The 17,032-nt window shown below is 47.1% G+C and overlaps 1 protein-coding gene across 3 annotated transcripts in view; it reads left to right on the top strand.

The window, feature by feature from the left end:
* Positions 1–17,032, top strand: part of SNED1 (sushi, nidogen and EGF like domains 1) — a 127,145-nt gene that overhangs the window by 34,771 nt on the left and 75,342 nt on the right. The window lies entirely within an intron of this gene.

Here is a 17,032-nt window from a genome sequence, read left to right as displayed (position 1 = left end):
TGTTCAGGTTATAGAAGACACATCAGCTGCATCTGTGACATCTTAGAAGAGTTAAATGCTTGTAAATTGAACCCCAAACAGATGGCTGCTTGTGCATTTGATGGAGTTACAAACTTCTCCGGAAGACATAGTGGAGTACAAGCTTTGCTCAGAGAAAAGTGTAACCCTAATCTCTCCTATACACACTACAGAGACCATCTACTCTAGCTAGTGCTAGTACAAGCTGCAGAATCTTAAAAAGACATTAAAAAGCCACAGATTTAATGGCTTTTTTATACTCTTTTTTTCAGCAAGAGTCCAAAAGGACTGAACGTCTTGGAAACAAATAGAAGATACACTGGGATTGAAGTTCAAATTAGTCCAACCTGGGAAAACATGCGCTTTCTCATGAGTGATTCTTGGCTGTTGTCCTAAAATTACTGCAGCTGTTATTATTGGCTTTGGAAAGTATCCACCAAGATAGGACAGATCTAAGTAGTGAGGTTGGTGGACTACTTTTGTTACTAAGTTCAGAGAAGACTATCACAATTCTCTCTCTTGTAAATCTACTGTTGAAACCACTTGGGTCATTAAATAATGTAATCCAGGCATCTGCTTCAACAGCAGTAGATCTTTGTCCAGCAATAGAATCTACCCTTGGATCAATCATAGATATCCATTGAAAATGTACTGGAAGAAGCAAAAACTTCAGTCCAGAAGTTAACTAATGAAGGTACTTATATTGACTCCTTAAGTGAAGAGGACAAGAAGTGCTTGCTAAGCCAGCTGAAAAAGTACACAGACTTGATTCTTACAAATCTACATTAGCAATTTCTGGAAATATAATACAGATGCCTGTCTTATAAAACACCTACAGTTGAGTGAGTGAGGCACTACCAGCAATAGGGCTGCCATGTGATCAGGACAGAATAGAGAATTTTGAACACAGAGTGGAATATCATATGACAAACGAATGAAGATTTAACTTCAACTTCTTTCTCATCACTAGTAGTTCAGCCCAATCTTTGTGCTATGTTTCCTGGGATGAAAGAAGTAGGAATCCATCTCTTGCTACTCCCAGTAACAAGAGCTACAGCTGAGCATACTTTTTCTACATGGAATAGAATTTTGTGTTCTGAAAGAAGTCACCTTATGTCTGATCATGAGCATATCATGAAGGTCTGGAAGTAACGGACACACAAGAAGACACCAAAGAGTGCAAAATTACAACAAGAAACCAAGACAGGTGTAGTGCTTCATAGCAGGCTTGGGTAGCCAACTTTAATTTTTGTGATGATTTTAAAACATGAGTTAAATCTGACAAAATGGTCATGAAACATTTTTCAGCTTTTACTATGGTGCCATACAGCCCACCTTTGCCCTCACAGTCTCAACCCTCATCAGCCCTCGCTCCCCCCCAAATATTCCAACACCCCCCCCAATTTCAATTCTTGGGGAAAACACTGCTGTTTACCCTGCCACCGTCTTTACATATATAAGCAGCTGGTTGGGTGACCAAGATGGGGGTGGTATGCACACTTTGAGTCTGCCGTTTGTTGCTCATGCAAATATAGGTGTAGTCCGCACTGAGAGGGTGGGTCTTTATCCCAGTCTGTTGGCTGGTGCACGTAGGAGATTTCTGAGTCTACCACCGCTACTAGCTACCACAGCAAGCTCTGTAGCTGAAGCAGCAGATGCTCATGCTGTTAGTTCTGGAGGTTTCAGATAGAGGTCCTGCTGCTGACCTGAGTGGGGTCAATTATACAGGCATGCAAAAAGACCAGCCAGAACTGGCTATTTGGCCCTCTAATTGGGTTGCCACCCCTGCTTTATCCCAGTCGGGAGTTTTGTGGTTATGTTTTTAACTTTTTAAAACTTTAAAACAAAAGAAATTGGAAGTATGAGGTAGTTGCTGAATTTGGATGCTCTATATGTATGTGAGTGCTTAACCCTGGGAAGTTTAAGGAGGAATTTACTCGTCTTGAGGCCTCTGGGTTGTAGATGTAAGCTGAATTGAAATCAATGGGAGTTAAGTGCCTAAACATCTTTTGAGGATCTGGCCTATGACTCCTTGTCCTCTCCTCCTGATTCCTTTCCCTGTGAATATGGGCCATTAGCAGAACTGTCCTATGTTAGAAGTCATTGGCAGCCAGAAGGCAGGGAAGACCTACGGAACCAGTCGCCATTGTTGCTGGTGAATGAATTCCTATAAAATGTTGTGCATGAGCACCATGTTTTTCTAATCATCCATGACACACACCTGATTTGTATCTTCCTGTTTAGGCTCTTGGTTTCTGTGGCGTTATACCTGCTGATGAGCAGGCCCAGGAAGTGTTTTGGGGCTCCCCTAGTGTCGGTTAGTAGCTTTCATACCCTGAAGAGTTACTTGCTGGAAATATTATATATCTAAGCCTGCTACAATAAGGACAATCAAATCGACGGCTGCATGGCAAGCTTATTGCTGCAGGGATCAGGAAGGAATTTTTGCCCGTGCACAGTGTTGCACAATCAGCCAGGTGCATTTGGAGAGGTGCTGACCTAAGGAAGAGGGAGCGATGCTGGCTGCAGGGAAGGGGACAGGTTGGGACTCCTAGGACCAGTGAACCTTGACCTGACCTGCCTCCGTCCTGATGAGAAGCCTCTTTCCTTGGCCTGCCCTCTCTCATGACCTGCCTTCCTTAGCTGTTGGGCCCTGAGCACTCCCTTGGCCTGGGAAGGAGCTGGGAGGGGAGATCAGGAGCTGACGCCTTGGGGAGCTGGCATGGAACCCAGAATGGTGGAGCATAGCATGGAGATGTCAGCCAGTCTTGCCAGGGGTGGGGGCAGGGACTTTGACCCTCAATGAAGGGATGGGGCAGGCTGGGGAAAAGAGAGGTGCTTTTGCTGATGGAGCAGAGGGGCTGGGTCAGACTCAGTGACATATATTCCACTCCCATCCCTCCCTAAAGAAACCTGGACTCACAAACACTCATCCGGAAGGATGGAAGAGTTAAATGTACACTGGTATAATTGCATGCTTGATGGGATGAATAACTGTCTGCTATCGGGCAGGCATCACAGCAACTTCCAAAATGTTGCCCCAGGTGACTAATGGGTATTGGTGGTAGCCTGGGAGCAGACTGCTTGCCCAGCTAAATGAGTCACTGCTATGTAATCACTAGTATTGGTGAGAAGGGGGTCTTTTAAATGTTTTTTCAGTGAAAAAAGGCTTTTTCATCCCAAACAACAGTTCCACAGGAAATGGCTGTTTTCAAGTCATTTATTTCTCCCCCAGCCCCTGGGGGGTTGCTGAAAAATGTTCAGCTTTTGGTGACCAAAAATGTCTTGAAAAAACTTTTTTTGCTTTTTAGCAACCTAAAGCTGGAATTTCAGCTGATTGGGCCAAACTTTTCACTGAAACCAAACCTCCCAAAAGCCTCTGTAGGAAACTTGCCAAAATTGATCATTTTGTTGTTTTTGTCAAGATGTCACCTGGGGGGAAAAATCCTGAGCAAGTCTGCTGCAGTTTCCACGGTACACATCTGATGAAGTGAGCTGTGGCTCACGAAAGCTCATGCTCAAATAAATTGGTTAGTCTCTAAGGTGCCACAAGTACTCCTTTTCTAATAATCCAGTGATTCTCTTGTGATAAGCATGGGCGAGGGAGATTCGGGCTTAGCAAGGAAAATAGGCCTATAAAGCAGTAAGGAATTGACTATATATATTATTTGCTGGTCAGTTTTTTGGCATATGTATGAGTTTTGCACATCTCACGCTCCACCACTATCTAGGTGCGTCTAACTCCTCGGCTTTGGTGAGCTCCACCCCTTCCCTCATGTCTCTCTGTTATTGCCCCCACCAATTAGCAGCAGTCATGGCACTTGCAGTGCAGCAGCATCTCCTGCTGGAGGGCTGAATCCATTATCCGTTCTTTGTTGTTTGAAAGAAGCAGTGAGGGCAAGTGACAGGTGATCAATGATGTCTTGGTGGGGTGAACACTGCACTGGGAGACCCCCCCCCCCGACCTAATCTGAAGAGATGGGCTGTTTTCCAGAGCTCTGGCGAAAGGACAAGTTGCCTGAGAAGTGTGCACTGATGCCAGTCCTAGAGATGCTGCCCTTCAAGTGCAGCTGCAAACCCAGGCTCCTGGTTGGTTAGCAGAAAGTTGCCTCTGCCTGCCCTGCTCAGTGAAGCAAACTCAGCATTCCCATGGTGGAGAGCACTCAGCATGGACTGGGCTATATCCTCAGCTGCTGTAAATGGGTGCGGGTCACTTGAAGTCAATGGAGCACCATGGTTTTAGAGCAGCCGAAGCTCTGTGCATAGTTGCCAGTTACATTGCCAGCAGTGCAGCTGGTGGCCATCTGCCTGCCAAAAAGGCCCTTGTTTTGTGCCACTGGCAGCATGGGGGCCCCAGAGCAGGGGGCTGTCACGCAGTTTCCATCCCACTTCAGCGAGCCAAAGCACAGGAGAGTGAAAATGCAAACACACTTTTGCATGTGAATCCTGGACAGCTGTGTTTGGTTCACTAACCCAGCATTGCAGCAGGAAAGAATGCAGGGGCCAGCTTTTCTGTTAGGGAACTGGAACCTGTGCAAGTTTAGCCCCTTGGGGCCAGCTTCCCAACTGCCATGTGCAGCCCCCGACCCCTGAGCACAGTGGGTGTAAAATGCTCCTGCCAGGGGGAGTGAGTTGAGTGTTCAGACTGTGCACTGGGGTAAATCACAACACAAGGAGCTGGGCAGCAGCAAATCAGAGCCAGGGAGTCCCTACCATTCACTTCCCATAGGTCAATGGAGGAGTGAGGTAAGTGTCTGAGCATAGATTTGTCCTTTCCCCCTTTTGTCGGACTCCTAGAATCATGTGATCCTGTAAGAATCCCAGCGTACTGCTCTTTTTTACATACCCCTCTTGCCCTCCATGCAGGCAGAGAAAAGTGTGAAAATGGGAACCCCGAAAGGCAAATTTTATTGATTTTCTTTCTTTTAAATGTCATGATTTGTAAGACAATTTCATGACTTCTTTGGACCCTCACATAGAATTTTTGAGCACTTGGAGTTGGTAATACTGGACTTATTCCCATTTGTAAATATGACCTGTGTTGTGATCCATACATAGGAGGAGAGATGGCTGGGGCAGGCTATGGTCTCCTGTGCTGCAAGCCTAGAATCTGTCACCTTGTACATTTGATGACTCCATTTCATAAAAGAATAAGTGATTGTGGAGAAGCTACTCACCAGGCATGTGTGCTTTAATGATAGCTCAGTGTTCTGAGGAACTAACAGAGACAATTCAGTGTAAATTCAGATACCAATTCACTTGGGGTGTTGAAGAGAATTGCACTACAAAGTGGTGACTAGTCCTGAGACTCATGTTAAATACCCCTGTCTACCTGTGTGAAATCTGCACTTCAATCTGTACATAAGACATTTTGGGGGGTAGTGGATTCTTTGAGTTGAAGTAAAGGTCCAGGTTTCTTGGTCTGGTATGATTGAATATATAAATGAGCTACATAGTAAAGAGAATAGCTGGCCTCAACAGCCGGAGGAGTGTAGTGGGTATTTACTAGCAGTCCCTGTATGTTGGGTGTTTCATTCACGGAAGAGGTGCCCAGCGGATAGTGTAGGGGTGTAGATATTCCTTATAAATTTGAACAAATATAAATGAATTATTAACTCTCTGTATTATGGTAGGGAAGGTCATGGGACCTTCCAAGGGAAGGTCATGCCTGACTAATCTAATCGCCTTTTATGATGAGATTACTGGTTTTGTGGATGAAGGGAAGGCAGTGGATGTATTGTTTCTTGACTTTAGCAAAGCTTTTGACACGGTCTCCCGCAGTATTCTTGTCAGCAAGTTAAGGAAGTATGGGCTGGATGAATGCACTATAAGGTGGGTAGAAAGCTGGCTAGATTGTCGGGCTCAACGGGTAGTGATCAATGGCTCCATGTCTAGTTGGCAGCCGGTATCAAGTGGAGTGCCCCAAGGGTCGGTCCTGGGGCCGGTTTTGTTCAATATCTTCATAAATGATCTGGAGGATGGTGTGGATTGCACTCTCAGCAAATTTGTGGATGATACTAAACTGGGAGGAGTGGTAGATACGCTGGAGGGGAGGGATAGGATACAGAAGGACCTAGACAAATTGGAGGATTGGGCCAAAAGAAATCTGATGAGGTTCAATAAGGATAAGTGCAGGGTCCTGGACTTAGGATGGAAGAATCCAATGCACTGCTACAGACTAGGGACCGAATGGCTAGGCAGCAGTTCTGCAGAAAAGGACCTAGGGGTGACAGTGGACGAGAAGCTGGATATGAGTCAGCAGTGTGCCCTTGTTGCCAAGAAGGCCAATGGCATTTTGGGATGTATAAGTAGGGGCATAGCGAGCAGATCGAGGGACGTGATCGTTCCCCTCTATTCGACATTGGTGAGGCCTCATCTGGAGTACTGTGTCCAGTTTTGGGCCCCACACTACAAGAAGGATGTGGATAAATTGGAGAGAGTCCAGCGAAGGGCAACAAAAATGATTAGGGGTCTAAAACACATGACTTATGAGGAGAGGCTGAGGGAGCTGGGATTGTTTAGCCTGCAGAAGAGAAGAATGAGGGGGGATTTGATAGCTGCTTTCAACTACCTGAAAGGGGGTTCCAAAGAGGATGGCTCTAGACTGTTCTCAATGGTAGCAGATGACAGAACGAGGAGTAATGGTCTCAAGTTGCAGTGGGGAGGTTTAGATTGGATATTAGGAAAAACTTTTTCACTAAGAGGGTGGTGAAACACTGGAATGCATTACCTAGGGAGGTGGTAGAATCTCCTTCCTTAGAGGTTTTTAAGGTCAGGCTTGACAAAGCCCTGGCTGGGATGATTTAACTGGGAATTGGTCCTGCTTCGAGCAGGGGGTTGGACTAGATGACCTTCAGGGGTCCCTTCCAACCCTGATATTCTATGATTCTATGGTAGCACCAGAGACTGTGACTGAGATCAGGGCTCCAGGTGCTTGGTGCTGTACCTAGTAATAGACATTCCCTGCCTCAAAGAGCTTCTAAAAAGACATCTAGAACTCTAAATAGACAAAAGGTGGGAGGGGAAACTGAGGCATAGAGGGGGGAAATGACTTGCTCACAGTCCCACAGCCAATCACCAGTAGAGCTGGAAATAGAACCAAAGTCTCCTGACACCCAGTGTCCTATCCACGCTGCCGCTCTGAAGTGAAAAACCCTTGGATTTGTCTTGAGGATGGTTGCTCCTAGCTGCCATTACTACTGGATGTCATGGGATGTACTGTTAGTGGTATTCTCTAGGGGATAAAATAGTGATGTTACTAAGAATAGTGGTAACATACTGGCTGTCCAAAACATGAGAAGCACACCAGAGCCTTTTTGCATTGTTTTGTCAGCATGATTCAACCAAGAGACATTGGCACTACATTCCATAGAAAATAACTTGGCGTAGGGGTGGGAGGAAGCAATAGTGAAGAATTGTAAGTTACATCTTGCACATAGTGGCGCATTGAGAAACTCTGGACTTCCATTTATTTCATGTAGATGCTTGTCCCTGCCAATCCCCATGCCCGGCTCTCCAGTTGATTTCTAGAATTCTTATTCTGAAAATAAGGGATTCGACCCTTGGCTTTAGAAATCAGGGCTTCTGAGAATAATGTGTGCAGTACTAATTTATATTCTGATGGCACATAAACCTAGGTCTGAATTTCAAGCAGGGTAAGCAAAGGTGTGGTCCTTGATTTCCATTAATGCATGAATCAAGACCTAGATCCTACACTAAAAAATTCATGCTTCAGTGGTGTTTGGCTTGGCAGCCAGCAAACCAGGACAGCTTAAAGGAACTAGAGTGCACTAAAAGGAAGAAAGGAGTGTGCTGAAGGGGCCCTCTAACTGGGTGTAACTTGAAAGGAAAGCTTAGCCTTTCATTAGCATAAAGAGCTCTGCCTGCCAGCTCTGGGTGTGGCACAAGTAGCCATCTGCTGGAGCTGTGCAATTGCATTCTGTCTCTCTGTGCTGCACAGAGGAGCATTTGGTGAGCTGTGTTCCTTGAAACATGGAACATTTGGTCAGCTTTCTATGCACAGTCCAGCCTCAGTCGTGCACTACAGACTTTGTTTATATATTCGTATGGTGCTTGGGTGAGAGTCCCTGAAGGACAGCTCTGAGAGCATACGGATCTGGCCAAAGCCCAGCCTGCTGTTGGTCCCAGCAGCACAGAGCAGTCATGCTTGTGTAGACAAGCTACCAACAGCTTTTCACCTGCAATGTGCCAAGCTGGGACGCCTGCTGCATGAATGGCAGAGATGCCAAGGACCAGATGTTCATGATGACTTAAGTCGGAGCTGTGGATCCTCCCCTCTTAAAATTAGGCACAAGGGCTCCACTGAAGTCAATGGGGGTTTGCCATTGTCTTCAAATGGGGACGGGGATTTCCCCCGAGATGTCTCAAGTGGACACCTCAAATTAGGCCAGACCCTGCACTCTGATAGGCCTGGGCAGACCGTTTTGCCTGTGCAGAGTTCCCTGGACTGACTGGTCTGCCCAAAGGGATCAGACTGCCGGATCGGGGCCTTAGCACTCTAAACCCGACCTGCCCCATCTCTGTCCCTTGCCATGGGTACTGGCCATGTGCAGCTGTCATTTTGCTTGTATGGTATTGACTATGGCATTAAGGGGAGATTTCAGTAGGTATTTGGTGTCTCAGTTCCCACTAATCAATGGCACCATTTTGGGGGAGGTGATTCACTTGCTCATACTTCCACAGGCCATGGAGCTGGGGGTGGCCATAACCCAACCACTAGTAAGCAGTGGTCCTGTACTAAGTCCAGAGTGTCGCTCTGGCTGTGTGGGCACACCACCACTCAAATTTGACCTGGCTGTCCCTCCTTCTAGACAGAGGTGAGGCTAGGCCAAATGGCATTGTGACCTGGTGTATGGGGAGTCTGTTCCTGTGCGGTGGAGCTTAGGGGAGGCTGCCCAGAATTCGACATCTGACAGCACTGGTTCATGCACTGTGTGGGTAAGAGAGTGGGGAGACTCCCTGGCTGAGGGAGACCCAAGTCCCTGTGAGGTGCGGGCGTGGGAAGAGACGGAACAGGGTCCCTGCTGGGGGGGCAGAGACCAAATTCCCCGCTTCCCCCAAGAAATATCTGAAATGGCACCATTGCTGTTAATGGACCCTTCTCAGTAATGTTGACGAGCATTCCTACCTGTCAGGAGGCTGGGTCTGTATTTCAGAGGGGATGGCCTGATGCACAGTTTAGCTCTGGGTTCCCTGCCAGTTGAAGACTAATGAAGGGCTCTATTCTGCCACCCTTCCCTCTTCCCCTGTTGTGCTCAGTGCAGGGGTGTTACTAGTCAGTGTGAAGAAGGGTGGCAATAGGATGCCAGTGATACCTAGCTCTGACAGCCACAGTTCTCAAAGCGCTGTACAAAGGAGGGCAACATCACTAGCCACATTTTATGGATTGGGAAACTGAGGCATAGGGCCGTATGGTGACTTGTCCAAGCTCACCCAGCAGGTCAGTGGCAGAGGTGGGGGGTGGGGAGGAAACAGCTCTCCTGCGTCCCAGTTCAATGCTCTATCCCAGGGGTCGGCAACCTTTCAGAAGTGGTGGCCGAGTCATCATTTATTCACTCTAATTTAAGGTTTTGCGGGCCAGTAATACATTTTAACGTTTTTAGAAGGTCTCTTTCTATAAGTCTTTAATATATAAGCTATTGTTGTTTGTAAAGTAAGTAAGGTATTTAAAGTAAGAAGCTTCATTTAAAATTAAATTTAAAATGCAGAGCCCCCCGGACTTGTGGCCAGGACCCGGGCAGTGTGAGTGCCACTGAAAATCAGCTGGTGTGCCGCCTTTGGCCCCTTCTCTATCCATTCGGCTACGTAAAACCTGGCCCTGATTTTGCTAAAACATGGTAGCTCCATGGGTTTGGAAATGATACTCCCTTTCATCCCCCTTTCCTCGGCTCCCGGTGCTGCGGGATAATTTACAATGCTCCCCCTGAAGACTGGGTTGAGTTGTTTATTTGCGCTCTCCGAAGGAGCTCGGGACCATTCTATTTATAGCTTTAAAGCTGTTGGGCAGGACGCTCCAAGGGATCATCTGGAACAAGTAAAGGAATTTATTGGCACCCATGCATTTGTAGCAATGTGATTTTTTTCCAGATAAAGATGGTGGTTCTAATTAGGGCTGTCAAGTGATTAAAAAAATTAATTGCAATTAATCGCACAATTAATCAGACGGTTAAACAATAATAGAATACCATTTATTTAAATATTTTTGGATGTTTTCTACATTTTCAAATATATTGATTTCAATTACAACACAGAATACAAAGTGTACAGTGCTCACTTTATATTTATTTTTGACTACAAATATTTGCACTGTAAAAAACAAAAGAAATAGCATATTTCAATTCACCAAATACAAATGCTGTAGTGCAGTCTCTTTATAATGAAAGTTGAACTTACAAATGTAGAATTATGTACAAAAAATAACTGCACTCAAAAATAAAACAATATAAAACTTTAGAACCTACAAGTCCACTCAGTCCTACTCAGACAAACAAGTTTGGTTACAATTTGCAGGAGATAATGCTGCCCACATCTTGTTTACAGTGTCACCTGAAAGTGAGAACAGGCATTCGCATGGCACTGTTGTGGCTGGCATCACAAGATATTTACGTGCCAGATGCACTGAAGATTCATATGCCCCTTCATGCTTCAACCACCATTCCAGAAGACATGCATCCATCTTGATGATGGGTTCTGCTCGATAACGATCCAAAGCAGAGCAGACCGACACATGTTCATTTTCATCATCTGAGTCAGATGCCACCAGCAGAAGGTTGATTTTCTTTTTTGGTGGTTCACGTTCTGTAGTTTCCGCATCAGAGTGTTGCTCTTTTAAGACATCTGAAAGCATTCTTCACATCTCATCCCTCTCAGATTTTGGAAGACACTTCAGATTCTTAAACCTTGGGTCGAGTGCTGTATCTATCCTTAGAAATCTCACATTGGTACCTTCTTTGCGTTTTGTCAAATCTGCTGTGAAAGTGTTCTTAAAACGAACATGTCATCATCCAAGACTCTTACAGCATGACATATATGGCAGAATGTGGGTAAAACAACAGGAGACATACAAATCTCCTCCAAGGAGTTCAGTCACAAATTTAATTAACGCATTATTTTTTTAACAAGCATCATCAGCATGGAAGCATGTCCTCTGGAATGGTGACCAAAGCATGAAGGGACATGTGAATGTTTAGCATATCTGGCACATAAATATCTTGCAATGCTGGCTACAAAAGTGCCATGTGAACATCTGTTCTCACTTTCAGGTGACGTAAATAAGAAGCAGTCAGCAGTACCTCCTGTAAAAGTAAACTAACTTGTTTGTCTGAGCAATTGGCTGAACAAGAAGTAGGACTGAGTGAACTTGTAGGCTCTAAAGTTTTACATTGTCTTGTATTTGAGTGCACTTATGTAACAAAAAAAACCCCTACATTTGTAAGTTACACTTTCACGATAAAGAGATTGCACTACCGTACTTGTATGAGGTGAATTGAAAAACACTATTTATTTTATTTATCATTTTTACAGTGCAAATATTTGTAATAAAAAATAATATAAAGTGAGCACTGTACACATTGTATTCTGTGTTATAATAGAAATGAATATATTTGAAAACCTTGAAAAACATCCAAAAATATTTAATCAATTTCAATTGGTATTCTATTGTTTAACAGTGTGATTAATCGCAATTAATTTTTTAATCACAGTTAATTTTTTGAGTTAATCACGTGAGTTAACTACGATTAATCGACAGCCTTAGTTCTAACTGTAGTGGGAGAGGCCCTCTGATTCCTAATCACACTGCTTGCCGTGGCATATTTAGCTTGAATGGATAGTTTGTATTGCCTGAGCAACTGGTGTGTGAAGTGTGTTTGTCTGAATGGTTCTTGTTTGATCATTTTTCCTGGATGCTTTTTTGTTTGTAGTTTGTTTTTTGGTTTTGGGTGTGGTTTTTTTTTCTCTGTAGGGGCCTGACATTAGGCACCCACCTCTCCTTTAAAAACCTTCCCATCTTGCTGCAATAATCAGAAGAATGTTGCTCTGTGGACATTGAAAGGTTACTAAGAATTTATGGAGCACTAATCTTATTCCCCTTAGTTATGGCAATAACTCACCATGTGTTTACACAGGAGGGGCTGCCTCAGCCAGAATACTGCCTGGAGAGCTCTCCGCACCAACCCCCAGCATTGCCATGTGCTCTGCTTGACTGTAGCCCTTTCACAAGGAACTGTTATGAGGAGGCTGGAAAGCCGGACTAGAGGGAATTAACCATTTCCAGTGCTTAAACGTCTCGTCTGAGGAAACAACCATGGATCCAGCTCTAACACTATGAGGCACTCTGGGTGTGCCCAAGGGAGTTAGGAGCATAAGTCACACAGATTTTTCAGTTGGACTCATGTTTCTAACTCCTTTTGGCTGTTTTTAACCTCCACCCCTTGTCTTTATCTTCTGGGTATTCTGTGTTTCTGTATTTTATCCTTATGTCTCTGAAGGAGGCAGGGATTCTGTTCTTTGCTTGGCCTGTGCTAGCTATTGGAAAGGGCTGTGTGCATTCCCATTACATAGAATGGTGGAGTTTGTTACAACAAAAAGAAAAGGAGGACTTGTGGCACATTAGAGACTAACAAACTTATTTGAGCATAAGCTTTCGTGAGCTACAGTTCACTTCATCGGATGCATCACGAAAGGTGCATCTCTAAGGTGCCACAAGTACTCCTTTTCTTTCTGCGAATACAGACTAACACGGCTGCTACTCTGAAATTTGTTACAACAGTGAGCAATTTTTTGGATGCCCAACTGGAGATGCCTTAGAGCAACGTTCCTCTGAAATCAGGCTCCTAGGTGTCTCTTGTTAGGCACCCAAATCACTAACTGCATTAGAAAATGTGGGCTGATATCTATGTTGAATCATAACTTCTAAGACCCCACATTAGGGAGCCATCATCTAGTCTGACTTCTGCACAGGCCATTAAACCCCACCGAGTTACCCCTGTGTGGAAAAAATATAAAATAGTCAATTTAAAAACCTGTGTAGAAAGAGTCCTACATTTGCAAAGTGTAGCAGGAAATATCAACATTGAAATTGCCTGTACCAACTTAACTCTGCCCCATTATGTGTGTATGCTAGGAGAGAAGGCCCAGTACTTGGGTATGGCTGAGCCGTGCTCATGCAGAACCCAGGTGGTAAGGGGACAAATCTGGCTGTATGCTGCCTTTGCATTAGCATAACTTAGAGCAGCCTCAGAGTTGCTCTAATTCACGCTAACTATTAATGGCTCTCTACGGACTGTTGTGCTGGCTGGGGATCCTTCCCACCACACCTCCTATGGCAGAGGGGATTGGAAGGGGTGTTATGGAAGTATGTCAGCCCTACACTAGCAGGGATTCTCCTATACTTAGGGAAGCTCTCCCGCCTGGATCTATCCCGGGGCATTAACCAGATATTGTGCTTTCCCCAGAACTCTACCGGCGGGTTGGACAGAGTATTAGCAATGCACCAGCTGCTTGGCTTTTCTCTGTAGTCCCTCTGTGCGGCGTGTAGGCAAAGAGCACCAGCCTGGATCCCATTCCCCTGCTGCTCTCACAGGGCCCCGCCCAGCCTGCTGACTGAGGCTGAGTCGGGCCTAGCAGACACAGTCTGTATTTGGGGCCATGAGGAGCCAGGCATTTCCCCAGGGTTGTGCAGGCAAGAGGAGTCACTTGCAACAATGGCCCTTTTGTAGGGTGCAGCGTGCTCTCCTCCATTCCCTGCCCCCCTCTTCCCCCCCACACCCCCTCCGAGGCATTGGAGAGGTGGGAGCCAAGCCATGTCTCTGTCTACTTAAAGCTTCCTTTGGGGGGAAGCACCCTCCCTTCCCTGCTTTCCCAGACTTGTAGCCCCTTCACTCAGGGAAGCAAACATTTCCCTGCCCGTATTTGACCTTACCTGAGAGTGCTGTGCCACCCCGGGAAGAATTCCCCTCCTCTCCATTAGCCACCCCCTCCCCAACTTGGTCCCAGTGGGGCTGCCTCTCCTCCTTGCAGATAGTCCTGAGAAAGTGTGTGTGTTGGAATGGGAAAACGAAGGAAGAGCTTTCCCCAGCCCCCTGCCCTTTGCAACATAGGGACCTGTGGCCCATGTGCTGGGGGAGAAGGAGCATTTTGGCGGCATCCTCTTGTGAGTTTGAGTCCCAGGCTGGAATTCTTTTTCCTGATTTGGGCCAGAAGATTCTGTTTTCAGGGCTAGCATCAAGACACCCACAGCAGCCACTCTGCCCCCCAGCCAGGGGTGATCAAGACCCTAGCCCCCATTCTTGCCCCCTGATCAGTTATTTATGGTGTTTCCAGTTCTGCAGGGGTTTATTCTGGAGGGGTTCTGAACAGTAAAGCACTTTGGGGCATGTGACTCCAATCTCCTCCTGGGATGTAAAAGGACTAGACCATATTCTAAATAAAGCCTTGTTATTTCCATCTGTCAGTGACAGATTCTAACCCAAGCACCTCCAGAACCCTCAGGTCCTCTGGGGCCCAGCAGGGCACCATGGCTGCTTGCCCCTATGCTGAAGGGGAGGCACCCATTTTGCAGTGATGCGTAACTCCACCCTCCCATCTGACAGCTCTGTGGACAGCTGCCCATCAGGGCAGTGGTGATAACCCTGGGGAAAGCAGTGAGAAAGGGGCAGGGCAAGGTGCCTGACCATCTCTCCTGAAATGGAGCTGCAACCCTGTGGCCTAGGGACAGGCAGTGCAGCCAAAAGCTTCACCCTTTTCCTCTAGGGCATTTGGGGAGGGGTGCAGCAGAGAGCCCCCATTGGCTACTCTCCCACCCCCACCCCTCCAGCCAGGGATGATCAAGACCCAAATCCCCAGTCTTGACCCCTCCATGCCTGCCCAGGGTTAAACTCCAGGAGCAGGAAAGCCTATTACGTGATGTAGGAGTGGGTCTCTGCTCTTGAGGCATTGCATCATTGGCCATGTTCTCCCCTCTTGCGGCATTAAAGCAGTGCTGTGCTCTATTCTGCTAGCTTGACGTGGGCCAGAAGTTGGTCTCTAGCCATCACTAATTAATTCTTTGAAAGGCCAGCTTAAAAAAGCAAGTGACCTTGGAATACAGTGAGCTGCCAAGATCAAGCCATGAGCCATGCCTGACTGTCCTGGAAGTTATGGTTGCTGGTTGGTTTTGATGAGGTGGAGGGAATATGCTGGGAAAATGTACTGCCTCTTTGGAAGGTAGCTTGGCCTAGTGGCTAGGACATGGACTGAGACTAACGAGCCCTGGGCTCTGTTGCTAGCTCTGCAGCTGGCCTGCTTGGGGGCCTTCTCCATATGTCCCTGGGTTTCCCCACCTGTAAAATGCGGATAGTGATACTGACCACCTTGTAAGGCACTGTTGGGGTCTACCCCTGGAAAGTGCTAGTTATGGTTATTTGATTGATTACTATTGTGTGTCATTTGAGCCCCCAGTAGTTCCAGCTCCTGACTGATATCTTGGGACACAGGTGTATTTGCATTTCAGGGTCAGATCCTGTGCAGACAAAACTCCCTTTTGGCCATAATGAGGGTTTCCCATGCAGAAGCGGCACCCTTCTGTGTGCTGAGAACACATATGGCCCAGTTCTGCCATCGGTCACACCCTGATGGAATTGCCACTGGAGTCCATGGACGCTGCCCTCCTGAGACTCTTTGGCCCTGTTAAGTGTTCTCTGGTTCTTGTCGGGTAGCGGAGGGTGCAGGGCTCAGTGACAGACACTCCAGTTGTCACTAAAGGAGAGGCAGATGCCAAAAGAGCTGAGATGTACAAGCAATGCCACTGATGGAGAGGGAGCGGCCCCTTTGTAATGCCTCTGCTCCTTGCCCTTTGGCTGCCAGGAAGAATCTGTTTGGACTTGGAGGAGGCCATGGGTCTGCTCCAGAAATTCAGAGCTGGACAGGAAGGAGGTGAGGCAAATGCACCAGCCTCTCCACCTGGTGGCAGCAAAGCCCAAATCCGACCTTCCAGCAGGCCTTGCTGAAAGCTGAGCGCAGCCTTGGAGCACCCTGGAGGGAACTGGTATCAGCTGGCATTGCTGCTGGGTCATGCACAGAACACTGCTGAGTGATGGGCTGATGATATAAGGGAATGCATCGCTCTCTCCTATTAGCAGCCTCAAGATTTGATTGGTCTCACAGCAAAGGTGAGATGAGATTGGTCTTGCTCCTGTCACTTGGGGGTATAGGCAAAGCTGTGCCGTGATGCAGTGCTCTGTAGGACTCAGTCCTAGACTAATGGGTGTGGTCAGGACTGCCAGGGATCAGCAGGAGGCCCAGCTCTGGCATGGCAGAGATGTCTGAGGTTCAGGTCTGCAGCTGAAGGGGCTGGAGCTGGAGTGCAGGGTCAAGTGCAGCAGGTCAGCACTGAAACGTCTGTGGGGCTCTGAGTGTGAAAGGGCTGAGCAGCTCTCCACTGTGCTGCGGCGGCTGCTGGGCAGATCCCCATTCCAGCAGCCAGCCTTGAACAGGGAGAGAAAGAAAACCTCCCCCTCACGCTTCAAGATGAATCCCAGCCTATTTCAAGGGAGGAAGTGAAAGCCTTCCCTCCCGGCGACGCATGAACGATCCAAGTGAACTGGGCACTGCTTGTTTAAACTGCTGTGGCTGCTGCAGTTTTCTCAGCTGTTGCTCCTTCCTCTGGCCCATCTCCGGCAAGAGAACAGAGCCCGGTTTGTTCTGTCCTCCTTCCCAGACCCCCAGGCTATGGCTCTGCAACCCGCCCCTTAGTCACAGCCAGCGAGGGGCAAGGCGGGCAGCAGAGCGAGGGGGTGGCAGGGAGGGGCGGCCATTTCCTGGCAGGGCCTCATCACGCTGTTTTTCATCTGCAGCCCATCAGCACCTAAGTGAGGGGCAGTCTGTGCTTCAAAGGGCAGGAAGGGGAAAAGCTCAAATGTTTATGGAAAAAACTCTCTCAAATAAGAATCCAGCCCATGCCCTGCAGCCATCAGGCCATTCAGTCAGCCACAGCAAGGGAAGGCAGCTCTCTACT

The sequence above is a fragment of the Caretta caretta genome, chromosome 9 (genome assembly GCF_965140235.1).
Source record: "Caretta caretta isolate rCarCar2 chromosome 9, rCarCar1.hap1, whole genome shotgun sequence".
Taxonomy (NCBI): Eukaryota; Metazoa; Chordata; order Testudines; family Cheloniidae; genus Caretta; species Caretta caretta.
The sequence above is the reverse complement of the archived record's forward strand: the minus strand, read 5'-3'. Positions and strand labels throughout refer to the sequence as shown.